Raw genomic sequence first — 6916 nt, 5'->3', positions numbered from 1 at the left:
CTGGTCCAAGCAGGGCCTGGCCCGGGCCTGCCAGCCCCCGTACGGGCCCTGCAGCTACATGTCCCAGCGCCGGAAACGAGACAGAGCTCTGCCCCGGGGTTAGTCTATTATTAAGTGTGGATCACAGAGGCGGTCAAAATTTTAAGTGGCTTAAAAAATTGTCCATATTCAAACTGGCCAGCTGATAGGTTCTGTCAGGTCACAGAGGAAGCTGTAAGCACCCCTTTGCAAGAACATCACTTCTGGGACTATGCTTGCTAACCCATGACAACAAGTTTCCGAATCTTTAAGTTTTCCCATCCTTGAAGAGTCAAGATTTGTCATTGGAAACATTCGGAATTGGTGTGATGGAGTAGAATAAGGTCTCCAGAGAACCCAGCAGGTGTGATGAGGCCCTGCCATCTTGTGTGTCTTGTCCTCTGTGCCACTGTAACTAATTCTGTCTGATCCTGGTGCCAGTGAGATGATGAGTGTGAGAATATGTGTGAGGTTTGAGCTTTGCTGCAATGGCATTGCTACACAAATGCTGGGACAGTCATACTGCCTTTTGTTCTGCTTTTCTTCTGCTTTTAGGGCTCCTTTGTTCTGGCTTGTGCACTAGGCAAGACTGAAGAACGATCTTCAATATGTCCCTCCTGTCATCTGGTGATTTGAACAATACTCCTGGGATATACCAGGCATATGTAAATTCAGAGTATCTATCATCTCTTTCTCCCATTCCACTCCCATTCCCATTCCCTCCCAGAGTATCTATCATCTCTTTCTCCCATTCCACTGGCTAGTGAGAGGGACCAAGGGCAGTGCAGCAGCTGCATAGCACTCATCATTGGACCACACACAACTTTCAGGTCCTGCCTTCCTCCAGCCCCTCCCATTTTCTTTTATCCCTCCACCTGGGACGGGGATGCTCAGCCTGGATCATGCAGTGCCAGGGCCCATGCTGCACACTGTGTCTGCCCAGGGAGTTCTGGAGCATGGAGTGTCCCTGGGGCTGCAGGGCTCTGCTGTTGGTAAAGGTTGTGTTAGAGCTGCAGTGGCTGGCCTAAGGACTACACCTGTCAGGGCTGGTGTTTGTGTCTGCATGGGGCTTGGAGGTCAGGGCAGCAGAAATCTGTACTATGCAGAGCCAGGCTGCTGGACTGAATTTGGTGGGGTGGGGAGTCTCCCACAACCCATGACAGTGTGCGTGTCTCTCCCACAACCCATGACAGCTGAGGTTAGCTGAGAAGCTGGTGCCTTTCCCCAAGGACAGGGAAGAACACCTGAAAATAGTGCTGCCCAGTACTTGGGATCTGTGTGGAAGATTCCGTTCCCTGGGACCCTTGGACAGTTGCTCAGCACTGAAGATTAAATTGCCTGAGCTGTTTTGGCTTGTGTTGCACTGAGACTCCAATGCCCCAAGGGTTGGAGCATATGGGTATGGCCAATGGTGTTTTAAGGCACAGGGAGCTTGGAAGAGCTTCATGTGCCCTGTGCCAACACCATATTTTGTGCTGGGAGTAAATAGAAAGCCTCATACTCTGGGGCAGCCCTTTGGACACCTTCAGATTCACCTTCAGACACCAAAGGAGATTATTCCCTGAGAGCGAGACAAGCTGATCCAGGAGCCTTGGGAAAGCAGCAGTGTTACTGCTGCAAAATGAGCCCTTGCTAGCTAGTACCAGAAACCTCTGTTTCACTCCTCTTGCAGAATAATGGGAAAGTCCCAAGGGGAGGGGCTGAAAAGAAATTAAGGATTCCAGAGAAACCTCTCTTTTAGTAGGGGAAATTCATCACTCCTGTTCCTGTCCACATGGAGACATCCAGTTGTCACTGCAGGTAAGCCCTGAGAAGTTGAGTTTCTCTCATATCCTCCTGGGATGGGGCAGAGCAGTGTTCAGCTCCCTGCTACAAGAGCTATGCCTGTGATGTGTGTCCTGTTTGTGGTTGTTCTGGGGGTCTTGGTTTTATTTAGTATTTCTCTGCTCTGCCCCTTGGTCCCACTGGTCTTCATATGCATGTGAACTGTAGGATCTGCCTTGTGTACAAAACAGGGAGCGGGAGCCTGCACTCCCCTGTGAGGAGAGCTGTTCAGAAGATTTTTGGTTTAATATTCATACTAGCCCCAGGCAATTTTCTACTCCATGTTTTAAGGGAGTGGACAGGGAGGACATGTAGTTGTTGTTTCCTCTGGTATCAAGGGATTAGCTTAAGCCCATGGATAAGGAGCATGAGGCATGCAGATGGCAGTGGAAGAATAAAAGTAACCATAGGAGACTGGGAAGACAGAAAGCCCCATCATCTCTTTTAATAGAAAAGATTTTTTGAAAAATTTTCCATTACCATTTTTCCTTCAAGCAAGTGAGCAATACCCCATGTCAATTCTGATCAGTCTCCACCCAGTGGAGAACTGAGTGCAGTATAAGGCAAGGAAATAAATTTGGACACCAAATAAAATAAAACCATGCTATTAAGGTATGTATGCCACGTTCTGCGATACCAACACTTATATCAAATGGTAAAATGTGGATAACTTATGCCTAATTCCAGACATTTGCCACAACATGCACAGCAAGCCACTGTGAACCCCTCAAAACTAAAGGAACAGGATAAGATCAGAGTTTCCAGGTCATGATTTGTATTTACGACTTAATAACAAATACCATCCTCCCTCTTCTTTTTTTTCCTTTATTTTTTAATACCTAGTTTCTATAAGCTTGTCTAGGCACAGCAAGGAGGGCATTTCTCTGCAGTGCTGCATATTAGAAAAGGGTAGCAAACATTTCTGCATGTCCATTTTAGGGCTAGGTTTGGATTCAAGGTCAAAAGCCAAAAGCTGACTCAGGCTGAACCTCAGGTTTACATTTACCTCTGAAAAAACCTTAAGAGTTTTCTTAGATGGGAGGGAGAGAGAAAAAGAAAACATGAACCACAGTCAGGATGCTTTTGCCACTTGGTGCATGTCCACTTCACATCTCTGTAGGCAGTTTGGTGGATTTGTCAGTCTCCTTGACTGCTATGGAGACAGCCCTCACTTGTTGCAAGCACCCCTCCACCCTCACTGCTACCATGAGGAGCACACCCAGCCTCCACCACCAGTGTCAGCTGCACACAGCCCTGTGTGGCTGCAGCAGGTGCAATGCTGACCCTTCCACAGGGCCCTGGGACTTGTTGCTATCTCCACACCCTGGGTCTCCATCTCTTCTCTGATCCCCTCTGTAGCACATCCCTCACTGCCTGGAAGTTTTGTGCAGGATATGACTCTGTAAGAGGAGGTAAGTGGGCAAGGCATGAGCCCTAGGATTTTTGCATCCTCATCTCAGCTGCAGGCAGAATCTCAGTGGCCATGCATGCAGCTCTCACTGCCAACCTACAGGCTTTGCTGTGTGACCCTGTCAGATCCAGTGATTGGAGAAATCTTTGCAGAGCAGGGATGAGATTATACCGTAAGGATTAACATCTTACACTCAGAACTTCTTGTGCTTGTTTCCAATCACCCAGCAGGGAATGTTGTTTATTTGGCAGGCCTATGCAAACACACCAGCAGGGCAACCGGAGCAGACCTTTCTGCTCAGAAAGTTTATGCTCACTGCACAGTTGTGCTAATGTAAACCCATTATATTGGCATCAACAAGAACCGTGCTGAATACCTTAATTCTTCCACCCAGCAAACAGGCTGCTGGCCTGAGTTCCTCAAGGCTGGAGCCAAAATCCTGCCAACCTTGTCCCCTGTGAATGTTCACTGTAGATGTTCAGTGAGGAGGGAGACAGGAAAAAAAGGTTTTTCTTAAAATACATTCATAAAGACCTTTCCTTTCAGCTTTATAGTTTTCCTCAGTAAACTAAGATAGAAGTCACATAGCAAGGTAAGCAGAAAACTCAAATATCTGTTGCGTGTCAGAGCCTGTGGACCTTTACTTTAAAGCATGACAGTTTTGGACCATGTTACCACAAAGGGATTAACCAGAGGAACAGTCTCATTGCCCAGCTCTCCCTGCCAGTCTGGGTGCTAAGCTACCTTTCATGTTTCCTGAACATTATACTCTTGTTCAGCAGAACAGACATAAAATTAGCTTTGTTTGCCCTTTCTTTTCGAAGGGCATTATGTTCTGTTTCAGTTTCTCCACTTGTTGTCACATGTTTAACACCAAGGCCACTCTGGAGCGAATACTGAATGGTTGGGCTGCCAAAGAAAGTCTGGGGATTCATGTTAACAGGATGGCACTGCAAGCCAGAACTGACTCATGTAATACTGACCATTTCACTTGATTGAATGCAAGAACTGTCATTTGGAGAGCTGAGATTTCATCTGTCAGAAGAACAAGTATAAAGCAAGAGTGTCTGCTGTGACAGAAACAGTAGCAAGACCTTTGTGTGTTTTTCAGGCAGTGTCTGAAGAGCTTGATGGCATTATAAGTGCAGTGTGCCAAGAAATGTCCTCATGACTCATATCTAAGGTAATCTGTGCCCATTAGAATGACTTTCCTTTATTTTAGGCATCTGTTCCTGGATATTGTAGGGGGCATATAAGGACATTGCACATATTATCACAAGACAAATCCTTGCATGATCCCAGGGGTGGCTGGGGTGCTTTCCCAGTGTTTTGGAAGAGCAGCTGGGGAAAAGCAACACTCTAGTCCTCCTTTCAGCTCTTCTTTTTTTCCAAGCACAGAGTGGGCCACATCCTAATGCCTGTTCTCAGAGGCAGGAGCAATCCTAAAATGTTTCTCAGAATTTACCTCAGTATTGCATGATAGATGCTCAGCAAAGTGAATGAGGTGGGCTCAGATGAACACCCTGAGATGTGATGAAGTAGTTTAGAAACGCTTCTTATACCATAAACTTTCAGGCAGCATGAAATAAAAATTCACAAAGTCCCCTTTCAGAATTTTTGTTAACTGACATTACTGCCCTAGCTACCCAAAATGTTTGGGTTTCACCTTCTTTTTCTCTCAATACAAACCTTATAAGCAAAGATCCCATCTTTGGTAGCATCCCAGCCATGCTGCTATTCCTAATTGGGCTGTGGTGTCTTAGGCATCACTTGGGATAGCTGAATTGCACGCTGGCAACTTGTTCTCTCAAGGTCTGGGAAGGCCATCATATCCTGAGCACTGGGATGATGGAAGCATCCACACAGTTCCCCAAATCTCTCCTTTTGGAAGCTCTGTCTGGAAAAGAAGATTGGGTTGCTTTGTTAGTGGTTCCTGAGGCCTCCAGCATCATGGAAGACAAGACCACATATGGCAGCACATATGGTAGAGCAGGAGGTTCAGCTTCAACCTTGCTGATCCCATCACCTTCTGTCTTAGCCAAGGAGGGTATTACCCTGCATGTTTTGCAATGTAAAACATCAGGATGAGTATTCCAAAGCAGCTGATTACCATGTCAGGAAGCCCTAGGATTTTAAAGAGGATGATGAGCTATGGCTTTCAGTCAGGCTGTAATCTCATCCAGGTTTTGTATTGGCCAGAAAAACCCCATCAAAAGGAATAAAGCCTTGAAGGGCTTTTGAGCGGGCTTTTGCTAAGAGAGAATGCAGCAGAACATGTGAATATTAACCACAGCTAGATTTTATCAGGTGTAAAGGAAGGAAAAGAGATTGCCAGTAAGCTGCTCAAATCCTGGCATTTTCAAGGGGTGGTCCTAGGTCTTCTGAGCATATGGAGGTATGAACAGATCTAAACAGTTCTTTGATAACACCTGAAGTCTGGCTAGGCAAAGCATGGCCTCTGTTGCTTCGCTTTGCCTTGGAGGCAAGAAGCTGTGCAAGCAGGAGTTTTAGGACATCTACTTGCAGGTCATCAGTTGCCTTGCACATGTGGAAGTCTCCACCCAGAGTGGCTGGGATCTGTCCACACACAGTTACTGTGAGACTGTGATGGTGATGTGACAGACACAGTGAGACCTCGCTGGTTTTGCTGCGATGGAAAGGGAGAGTTGAATGGACAAGGAATACAACTTGACCTCGTGGGACAAGTCATAGCTTCAGGTCCCTCACTTTGAGGGGGAGTGGGGCCTTGGTCCTTCATGGATGGTGCCTGAGATGCAGCCTAAGCTGCAGCTCACAGGCTGACTGGGAGCTAAGTCCTAAATTGTTATTGGCAGTATGAAAGGACAGTGTGGAGCTGGGTGAGAAATGCACTGTCCTGTTCCAGCCAGGATCAGCTGAGCTTGGTGAGGACTAAGGGGAGAGCAGAGAGCACTCTCACAGCACAGTTCAGTGAGAAGGACCTCCAAGATCATCGGGTCCAAGCCCCTGCCCAAAGCAGGCCCAGCTTCCCAGAGCAGCTTGCTCTGAATCTCATCAAGTTTTTAGATAGGCATGTCTAAACTTCTCTGGGCAACCTGTTCCATTAACTGTCATGATGGAAAAGGTTTTGCCTTGTATTTTGTCAGGATTTTCCTTGCTGCAGCTTTGTGGCCATTTTCATCCTGTTGCTGTGCATCTATGAGAAGAATCCTGGTCTGTGGAAGTGTTGGTATTTGTGCAGTGCCAGGGAACAAAGGGGAATCACAGCTGTGTATTCAACCCCTGGCTGCACTGTGTTGAGGCTGTAATGTCATGATGGAAAAGGTTTTGCCTTGTATTTTGTCAGGATTTTCCTTGCTGCAGCTTTGTGGCCATTTTCATCCTGTTGCTGTGCATCTATGAGAAGAATCCTGGTCTGTGGAAGTGTTGGTATTTGTGCAGTGCCAGGGAACAAAGGGGAATCACAGCTGTGTATTCAACCCCTGGCTGCACTGTGTTGAGGCTGGGGAAATGCCACCTCCTGAAGGGGTCCTGCTACTGCATAGAAGAATCACTGCAAAAATGAAGGTAGGTACAAGCCTCAGCAATTCTATGAGCCATCACTGCTTGTTCAGGTCTTTGCGACTGTGTAACTAAAAATGACCACTCTTCATTCTCTTTGTACTTGCTGAATACCAATCCTCA

At 46.8% G+C, this 6916-nt stretch overlaps 2 long non-coding RNA genes across 3 annotated transcripts in view; both read left to right on the top strand.

Annotated features, from left to right (window-relative positions):
• The first annotated feature begins 1559 nt into the window (after nt 1-1559).
• On the top strand, nt 1560-6528 carry LOC108447350. The gene is made up of 3 exons (XR_001862875.1): nt 1560-1818; nt 4365-4436; nt 6379-6528. It is a non-coding gene; the product is annotated as an uncharacterized LOC108447350 (long non-coding RNA).
• A 34-nt stretch (nt 6529-6562) lies between these two features.
• The window catches only part of LOC108447376, a 21245-nt gene continuing 20891 nt past the window's right edge, over nt 6563-6916 (top strand). For both annotated transcript variants that reach the window (XR_001862922.1, XR_001862921.1), the window contains exon 1: nt 6563-6799. This is a non-coding gene — a long non-coding RNA (uncharacterized LOC108447376). The remainder of the gene's footprint in view (nt 6800-6916) is intronic.

Source organism: Corvus brachyrhynchos, unplaced genomic scaffold, assembly GCF_000691975.1.
Source record: "Corvus brachyrhynchos isolate BGI_N302 unplaced genomic scaffold, ASM69197v1 scaffold83, whole genome shotgun sequence".
Lineage (NCBI taxonomy): Eukaryota > Metazoa > Chordata > Aves > Passeriformes > Corvidae > Corvus > Corvus brachyrhynchos.
Note: the sequence above shows the minus strand (reverse complement) of the source record. Positions and strands in the feature narration are given on the sequence as shown.